Here is an 8949-nt window from a genome sequence, read left to right as displayed (position 1 = left end):
AATATGTCATATTCAGATTTACTCCCCACCTCATTCCTGGACCAGCTCTTCTAATAAGCAGCCATTGTTCTTTATTATGTATTCTAACATGGTGTCCTGCAGATTTTCTTGAACTCCTATGCCTATAACCCCTAGACAATATGGTCTGGGCTGATGAGAGTTGCAGTTCAACAACATACCAAAGTCCACAACTTGGCTACCTTCATTCTGTGCCTTTCCTCAACACAGACTCATCAATGCCTGTTTCTCTAAGTCTCTTTTCTCTGACAATGTTGCTTCCATCAATTGAATCTTTTTTCTTCAGCAACACATCCTCTTCGGTCTGTTTTATACTTAGCTTGCTAATCCTCCACCATGGTATCTTTCATCTAATTTCATGATGCTTCTTCTCTGACACTGTGTATTGTTACGAGTTTGTGGGTGCAAGACCAATATAATCTCTGGGTCAAGCTAGTGCTAGAATTTAATTAAGGCTTGATGCATTAAAACTAAGTGCCAGATACATGCATATTAAGCTCTGTACTAGATACTTCTGTCCTCTGGAATCAGCACGTGTTAAAAGCTATTTAAATTTCCCATGAGGTGATAGCATGGGCTAATGGGTCATTAAGACAATTAAGGATCAAAGGAACATGGTGTGGAAACAAACATGTTGAAGAAACATTTCAGGGGGTCACATTTCCCAAGGGGAATAAAGAGATGAATTCAGCCAGTTGTGTAATTTCCAGTTATAAATCTAGAGCTTCAAATCAGGCCAAGTAAATCAATAACAACACACTGAGCAGCAGGATCTACGTTAGGTTCTTTCACTCCCAGTGATGTCTGCTAAGAAATTAGGAGGGCTGCATCACTGTCTTAAGAGTCCTTCACTGATTTCACAAATAAAAGCATTGAGTTTACTTGAATGGGTTTTTAGAATGTCACAGCCAAAGATTAGTGTTTATACAGACTGCAAACAATATGTCTGCTTCTCAGGTAAGGATTTAGACATTGAACAAAATTGATATTTTTCTCTTTGATAAATGCTAAAGTGTTAACTTTCCAAAAAATTCAATAAGTTAATACCATATTGCTTGCCCATAGAAAGTCTTGTGAGAAAACTACTACAGCATATAAATGTAGGACCATATTGGGTTTATTGATCTTCAGTCTTTGGTCCATACAACCTGGTTGTATCTAAATATATGCATTTCCAATGCTTGCTTCAGAAAAAAAACCAGATTTTTTTATAAAATGCATTTGTATCACAAACACAAAAACCATGCTACAGCAAGAGAAAAAAGTTCTGAAACCTGTAATGAGAAGGATGCAAACTCATACCCTTTGCCTAAAAGACTATGTAGGCTGGTGCTCTGAGGCAGGGAGCATTCTTAAAAACAGACATCATTTTATACACTGTTATGAATTTTTTTACGGGGGGCGGGGGTGGGGCAGGCTGTAGTCTTGAGCCCCTAGAGTGGAGTTTTGTGAGTTAGAAAGTGGACACTGGCAGGCTGGGTAGCTGGGAGGCAAAGCTATACCTGATTTCTGTTGGAATCCAAGGCAGTGGCTATGGGAGAATCAAGAACCTCATGGGATGTTAATGCTGTGAGCCCCCCATCATAGGCTCAGGTTGTATATAGGTGTAAATAAACCACCGCAGTCTCCACTGTCTCCATTCCAAAGGAAATAAGGACCCTGGGTGAGTGCCTGGAACCCCTAGAATCTCATACGGCTTGGAGATTTGGGTCTTTGTCCACAATACTATGCATTAAGCACTATTTTGTATATTTGCATTATTTTAAACCCATTCAAATGTTCTCAGCATGTGGCTACATACAGCAGTACTAGTCTTATCACTTTCTCTATGTCTATAACAAGGAATACAGCAAATTACCCACAAAACCACCAGGCAGGGGCATAGCATCCCTTTGCAAACTGCCCTTGTAATCTTTAAAGAAACCTGGCCCATCAAGACTTTCCTTACACTGCATGCCCTTGTCCATTACAACCCATTTCTTCATATCCACATTTGTTCCATTGACCTTCACTCTACTTATAGTGTCCCAGTTCCTCCATGTATTCTCACACTCACTCCTCATTTCATTGCCATGTGTGAGAGTTGCATATAGATGAAATGTTTAGCTATCTGCACTGCTCTAAACACTGTCTTGCTGAGGAACCCTGCCTCCCTGCCTGCAATCAGACATTTTTGGCCATAACTAGCCAACAGTCTTTGCTCAGTAGCAAAACAAAGGAGCACATGTTGCTACTGATGTGCTTGTTGCCAGCCTTCCTCCTTCCCTGAACTTCCCTGTCACTCCAAAAGTGCTTAGTTATTACCAGCCTTCGCCAGTGCATGGATGCCAATGCTTCTAATGCTTCAAAAAGGAGGAATCACTGGAGGTGATGCCCTGTCTACTTGTTTGCTTTAAATGACAAAAGGGTGCCATTTGCATGCAATTTCTGCCTGAGTTGCAGCGGTGGTGGATCAGTAAAAACAACAACACAAAAACACACAATGTTGTAAAATACATTTAGTGCATTTTCAATGCAACTCCTATGTGATGTGTACGGAAAGTTCAGTCTTTAAAAAAAATTTCAGAAGACGTGGATAAAATTTGGATGCAATATCATAGATGTTCTTAAACATGAGAGGGAAATAACTACTGAATTTGTAAGGATACAGTTATACAAGGTAATTAATTGTGCTCACTCAATTGAGGTACGTATACTATTATCATCTACTTAACTATGCCACTAAAAATCCTACTTGTTTGGAGCACACGCTTCCCACTGATTGCTTTCCGGAGAGCATCTTTGACCTCTTTGTTTCTCAGGCAGTATATAATTGGGTTAAGCATGGGAGTAACCACAGTATAGAACATGGACACAATTTTGTTGAAATTCACTGAATCAATAGAGAAATTTGATGTTGGGCGGACATACATGAACATTAGAGTGCCATAGAAAATGGTCACTACAACTAAATGGGAACCACAAGTTGAGAAGGCTTTTTGGCGGCCTGTCGATGAAGGGATTTTCAGAACAGCGATGAGGATGAGGATGTACGATATCAGAATGAGGAGGAAGGAGCTAACAATGACGCTTGTGGCCACTATGAAATTGGACAGCTCAGCTTCATGTGGGCTTGTGCAAGAGAGTTTCAGTAAAGGTGGTGCATCACAAAAGAAGTGATTGATCTCATTTGGGCCACAAAATGGCAGCCTGCAAAGTGCAACTAATGGAGGGATGTTAACTATGAAGGCACCAATCCAAGAGCTTACAGCTAGCTTAAGGCAAACTTTGTCATTCATGAGTGTAGGATATCGAAGAGGATTGCATATGGCTAAATAGCGATCAAATGCCATGATAGCCAGAATGAAACATTCTGCGGTACCAAGTGTAATAAGAAAGTAGAGTTGAGTAATGCAGCCTGCATATGTAATGGATTTGTTCTTATCTAGGAATACTTCTAGCATCTTTGGAACAATGTTGGAAGTGTACCATATCTCCAGGAAGGAGAAATTGCTGAGGAAATAGTACATGGGGGTTTGGAGATGTTGGTCAATACGTACTATGGTGATAATGATGAGGTGTCCACACAAGGTCAAGATGTAGACAGCCAATCCCATAAAGAAGAGAAGAAGCTGAAGATTCTTCAGACTTGGGAAGCCCAAGATGATAAAATGGGTTACTGCAGTTTGATTGCCAGTCAACATACTGACATACTTTTGGATCTATGAAGCAGGAAAGAAAAAGATACGTATATCAAAGAATCATCTGACATAGAATAATGATCGTTATGAAAAAAAATAAGAGAATTTTTGATGCTAAACACACCTGATGTGCATCTAAGCACGTTTATGTGATGTTATCTGAAGAGAAGAGAAAAAGGGAGACAGAGAAAGTGATGCTAACAGTCACTGAGTAGAGTTAAAAATGTGGAAATATACCGTATTTATCATTTCTGATGCTTTACCATTTACAAAGTTTTGCCACATGCTTCTTCAAGGTGGAATTTACAATGCTGTAAGTACTCTGAAATTTCAGGTGGGAGGTGAACCTGAATGGTAATTGCTTCCCAAAAACTTTGCAGTATGTTCAAGATTGAGACAGGATTTGAGCACAAGGTTTTATGTCTCACAGATTTGTTTATTACAGTATCCTAATGTATACTTTCCATTTGGTTCACTGCTTATTATGTTCAGGGTTTTCAGTTTATTTCAATAGGTGATAGGATATTCTCATGGATTAATGACCCATGCTCATTAAATGACCATTTGTGATTTTTTCAATTTAGCTCTACTGTTGAAGTTCCCTTCAAGTTCCCTAAGTAGAAGTTACAAATTCCACTTAGGAGTGATGGCCAATGATTCAGGGACACAACTACAGTAGCAGCATTTTAGGAACTACTTTATTAATATGCAACTTACCTTTTTTAATTTTGAAGAAGGCTGAAACCTCACTGTTTCCTTTCTTTAAGAGCTGAAGTGGAAGGTGCTACTAAGGAAATGAGACTATGCTGATCATATCTGGAAGTCAATCAGATAGCTCAGGTGACTCAGAGCAGTTCTTCCTTTATGAATATAGATAATTGGAGGTGATGTTTAAGAGAACGTCGGGAAGAATTATCTCCACTAAATAATAAAAAAAACATAGTAAATATAACATTTTTCATCATGCACCTCAATTCTCTCTGGGAATTTTATTCCACAGAGGACCTACTCTGGGATTAGTTAATTAGTAGGTTCTGCGATTTGTCCACCTCCCTGCAGACAGACTCCACATGTGCAATATTTTCTGTCTTATGGTGTGATCCTATACATGCATGCTCAGAAGTAAGTCACATTAAGTTCAGTTGGGTTTACACCTATGTAAGTAGATAAAAAGAGCTGGTGGTGAGAAATCACAGAAATAGATCTGCATGAAAACATTAATCAGTACTATGGCACTTTTTCATGTGTTACATCAACTACATAGTTGACCATCCATCTTTGACACAAGGACTTCAATGAATTGAGTCAAAGCATTTAAAGGAAGACGCGGGTGGCATTGTGGGTTAAACCACAGAGCCTAGGACTTGCTGATCAGAAGGACGGTGGTTCGAATCCCCATGACGGAGTGAGCTTCTGTTGCTTGGTCCCTGCTCCTGCACATCAAAGCACGTCAAAGTGCAAGTAGATAAATAGGTACTGCTCTGGCAGGAAGGTAAATGGTGTTTCTGTGTAGTGCTCTGGTTCACCAGAAGTGGCTTAGTCATGCTGGCCACATGACCTGGAAGCTGTATGTGGCTCCCTCCGCCAATAAAGCGAGATGAGCACCGCTAACCCAGAGTCTGTCATGACTGGACTTAATGGTCAGGGGTCCCTTTACCTTTATTTAAAGGAAAGGAGATTCGCATCTCCCAGTATTAACATATGAGTGTACCATAATGATATTCAGGGATTTATTGCATGATACTGACCTGATCTTAAAATGGAGGAGGAAGATAGACTATATGGGATTGGCAGAAATGACTGGCAGAATCCGAGACCAGGGAAAAGAGACGGTGAAAGAAGATTGGAAGAAATTTAAGATCTATCTTAAGAGACATTGTAAAATTAATGAGTGTTAAAATGTTGCGGCTATAGAAGTAAGCGAACTACAGCTGTAAAGATTAGGTTAAAGGAAAAGAAAGGATTACAATTAGATTAAATTAAGGGTGAGGATTTGCTGAACGAAATATTTGAAATTGGAATGCAGAAAGGGGAGGTATGAGGAGGTCGGTGAAGTAAGTTTTAAGAGAATAAGGACTTGAAATTATACTTGTTTGTTTTTGTGTGTGTTTGTTTGTATTGTGTTCGATTTTATAATTTGTGAAAATTCAATAAATATCTTTTTTTAAAAAAATAAATAAAATGGAGGAGGAAGAAGAAGGAGTAGAACTGATCTTCTGAGTTTCATTCCCCTCTGTCATGGCCAGTAAACCACTGGTGCAGCTGTACTAAAAATGCTAGCTTTAAAATATACACATTTTAACAAAACACATATGTATCACACACACACACAAAAGCCATGCTCCATTTTTTATTCTTCCAAATTGTATGGAAAATAAAAAATGAATAAAAAACCAAGAGTGAGAAGGATCCAAACACACACCGCCTGAAATACTAGAAGAGTGGTCCTCTTGGTATGTAGCATTTTATATACTATGCATTTTGCAATATTTTGTTCACTTGTTTCAGTATTTAAAATCCATTCAAAAGTTCCCTGTGTGTGTGTGTGGGGGGGTACATCTATCAGTCAACACTACTAATCTAACACTCTTTCTTCCTATAGCAACAAAGAATAAAGAAAATTTCCCAAAAATCACAGGGCAAGGAAAGGACATATCCTTGCAAACTGTAAACTTCAAAGCAGCTTGCGAGGCCCATGAACCTAAACCACCAGGCCTTTCCATTGCTACTTTAGCATGTAGCTTATCATTCTTTAATTTGGAAGAAAGCGGAAATCTCACTGCACTCGTTCCTTTCTTTCAGAGCTCCTCTGGAAAGTATTGCTAAAGAGGCAACAAAGTGTTGATCATTTCTGGAAGGCAATCAGATATCTCTGTAGTCTAAGGATAGTTCTTGCTTAATGAATATCGAAGATGATTTTTCAGAGGAATGTTGCAAAAAATTACTGAATCTCATTCTATGAGGCAAAAAGGGCTATGGTAAATATAACAGGTTTCATTATGTATCTCAATTCTCTGTGGAATTTGCGTTCCACAGAGGCTCTACTCTGGGATTAGTTCATTAGTAGGCTAAACTCTGCGGAAGAGAGAAATATTCTGAAGTTTGTCCACCTTTGTATGTTGTTTAGTCGTTTAGTCGTGTCCGACTCTTCGTGACCCCATGGACCAGAGCACGCCAGGCACTTCTGTCCTCCACTGCCTCCCGCAGTTTGATCAAACTCATGCTGGTAGCTTCAAGAACACCATCCAACCATCTCATTCTCTGTCGTCCCCTTCTCCTTGTGCCCTCCATCTTTCCCAACATCAGGGTCTTTTCCAGGGAGTCTTCTCTTCTCATGAGGTGGCCAAAGTATTGGAGCCTCAGCTTCACGATCTGTCCTTCCAGTGAGCGCTCAGGGCTGATTTCCTTCAGAATGGAGAGGTTTGATCTTCTTGCAGTCCATGGGACTCTCAAGAGTCTCCTCCAGCACCATAATTCAAAAGCATCAATTCTTCGGTGATCAGCCTTATTTATGGTCCAGCTCTCACTTCCATACATCACTACTGGGAAAACCATGGCTTTTACTATACGGACCTTTGTTGGCAAGGTGATATCTCTGCTTTTTAAGATGTTGTCTAGGTTTGCCATCGCCTTTCTCCCAAGGAGCAGGCGTCTTTTAATTTCGTGACTGCTGTCACCATCTGCACTGATCATGGAGCCCAAGAAAGTAAAATCTCTCACTGCCTCCATTTCTTCCCCTTCTATTTGCCAGGAGGTGATGGGCCCAGTGGCCATGATCTTCGTTTTTTTGATGTTGAGCTTCAGACCATATTTTGCGCTCTCCTCTTTCACCCTCATTAAAAGGTCCTTTAATTCCTCTTCACTTTCTGCCATCAAGGTTGTGTCATCTGCATATCTGAGGTTGTTGATATTTCTTCCGGCAATCTTAATTCCGGCTTGGGATTCATCCAGCCCAGCCTTTCGCATGATGAATTCTGCATATAAGTTAAATAAGCAGGGAGACAATATACAGCCTTGCCGTACTCCTTTCCCAATTTGGAACCAATCAGTTGTTCCATATCCAGTTCTAACTGTAGCTTCTTGTCCCACATAGAGATTTCTCAGGAGACAGATGAGGTGATCAGGCACTCCCATTTCTTTAAGAACTTGCCATAGTTTGCTGTGGTCAACACAGTCAAAGGCTTTTGCATAGTCAATGAAGCAGAAGTAGATGTCTTTCTGGAACTCTCTAGCTTTCTCCATTATCCAGCGCATGTTTGCAATTTGGTCTCTGGTTCCTCTGCCTCTTCTAAATCCAGCTTGCACTTCTGGGAGTTCTCGGTCCACATACTGCTTGAGCCTTCCTTGTAGAATTTTAAGCATAACCTTGCTAGCGTGTGAAATGAGTGCAATTGTGCGGTAGTTGGAGCATTCTTTGGCACTGCCTTTCTTTGGGATTGGGATGTAGACTGATCTTCTCCAATCCTCTGGCCACTGCTGAGTTTTCCAAACTTGCTGGCATATTGAGTGTAGCACCTTAACAGCATCATCTTTTAAAATTTTAAACAGTTCAGCTGGAATATCATCACTTCCACTGGCCTTGTTATTTGCAGTGCTTTCTAAGGCCCATTTGACTTCACTCTCCAGGATGTCTGGCTCAAGGTCAGCAACCACATTACCTGGGGTGTACGAGCCATCCATATCTTTCTGGTATAATTCCTCTGTGTATTCTTGCCACCTCTTCTTGATGTCTTCTGCTTCAGTTAGGTCTTTACCACTTTTGTCCTTTATTATGGTAATCTTTGTACGAAATGTTCCTTTCATATTTCCGATTTTCTTGAACAGATCTCTGGTTCTTCCCATTCTGTTGCTTTCCTCTATTTCTTTGCATTGCTCGTTTAAGAAGGCCTTCTTGTCTCTCCTTGCTATTCTTTGGAAGTCTGCATTCAATTTCTTGTATCTTTCATTATCTCCCTCGCATTTTGCTTGCCTTCTCTCCCCCACTATTTGTAAGGCCTCGTTGGACAGCCACTTTGCTTTCTTGCATTTCTTTTTCATTGGGATGGTTTTAGTTGCTGCCTCCTGTATAATGTTGCGAGCCTCCACCCATAGTTCTTCAGGCACTCTGTCCTTTGTATGTACATGCACCTTATTTGCATAACCTTTCCCACGACATTTAGAAGGGGGGGAGAGAAAAAATGAGTGTATATGCATACAAATGAGTTTCATTTTTCTTGTATTTTATATCATACACATGATTGTGGCAGTTCAT

This window comes from Podarcis vaucheri (assembly GCF_965113315.1).
Source record: "Podarcis vaucheri genome assembly, chromosome: 13".
Taxonomy (NCBI): Eukaryota; Metazoa; Chordata; class Lepidosauria; order Squamata; family Lacertidae; genus Podarcis; species Podarcis vaucheri.
Note: the sequence above shows the minus strand (reverse complement) of the source record.